This window comes from Nelumbo lutea, chromosome 8 (genome assembly GCF_056320005.1).
Source record: "Nelumbo lutea isolate HS-2025 chromosome 8, American lotus-T2T, whole genome shotgun sequence".
Classification (NCBI taxonomy): Eukaryota; Viridiplantae; Streptophyta; class Magnoliopsida; order Proteales; family Nelumbonaceae; genus Nelumbo; species Nelumbo lutea.
The window spans coordinates 55,340,318-55,341,558 of record NC_142691.1 but is presented as its reverse complement, the minus strand read 5'-3'; positions in this window follow the sequence as shown (position 1 = coordinate 55,341,558).

The window sequence follows — 1,241 nt, the reverse complement described above, 5'->3', positions numbered from 1 at the left end:
TATCATTAGTAATGGAGGTAAATACTTTTGCAATAAATAGTTTCATAATTTATTAATTAAATATGGTGTAACCCATAAGATTGCTACCCCTTATCATCCCCAAACTAGTGAACAAGTAGAAATTTCAAATAGGGAATTGAAAAGTATTTTGAAAAAGACTGTGAGCTTATCTAGGAAGGATTGGTCAATGAAATTTGATGATGCACTTTGGGTTTATAGGACAGCTTTCAAAACATCCATTGGAATGTCTCCTTATTGGTTGGTGTTTGGTAAGGCTTGTCACTTCCCTGTTGAATTAGAGCATAAAGCATATTGGACAATGAAACTACTTAACTTTGATTTGCAAGTTGCAAGTAAACAAAGAAAGATGCAATTGAATGAACTTGAAGAATGGTGGCACCAAGCTTATGAGAATTTTAGAATTTATAAAGAAAGAACCAAGGCATGGCATGATGCGCACCTTAAAAAGAAAGAATTCACAATTGAAGACAAGGTTCTTCTTTAAGTTGATGACAATGTTAAATTTAAGTTTGGGGGGAGGAGATTGCAATATTTGCGAAAATTTTTGTGAACTCAAGAGCATAAGCATGGTATGAATGCACTAATTTTTTTTTCGAAATATGCTTTAGCTTAAGTTTGCTGGATTTTTCTTGATGAATAAAAGCTATGATAAATTCTTGATTGAAATCGAATATGACTTAGAAAAGGAAGATAAATGCTAATCTTGAGGATTGACTGATTCTCGTGTTAACTCTATTGTATAATGAAAGTTGAAATTCTTGAGCACATTATGCCATGATCTTGTGAATTGTGTGCAACTTGGTGAATGATTATGTGAGTTATATGGAACAATATGATCATTACGTGATATTCTAGAACTTGTTTGATTAACCTTTGAGGCGAAATCCTAGACAATATATTACTTTGGAGATGATTTAAGCCATATTTGGATCGTTTGAGCCTTTTCAAGCCAACCTTGATATATTTCAATCCTTAGTTACCCTTTTGAGCCTTTTCAAAGCATATGATTAGCCACCATTCGAATTCTTTTCTTTAACACTCATTGTACTTAACCTGTCAAACCCGAAAAACCATGATCTACCCTTTAAGAGAGCTTAAATTTGCACAATGATGTTGATGAATGAAAGAAGGGAAGAAGAAAGAAAAAGAAAAAAAAAAAAAGTGTTGAGGAAGAAAGAAAAGAGACTTCAGAAATATATCATGAGCCTAAAATTATGTGT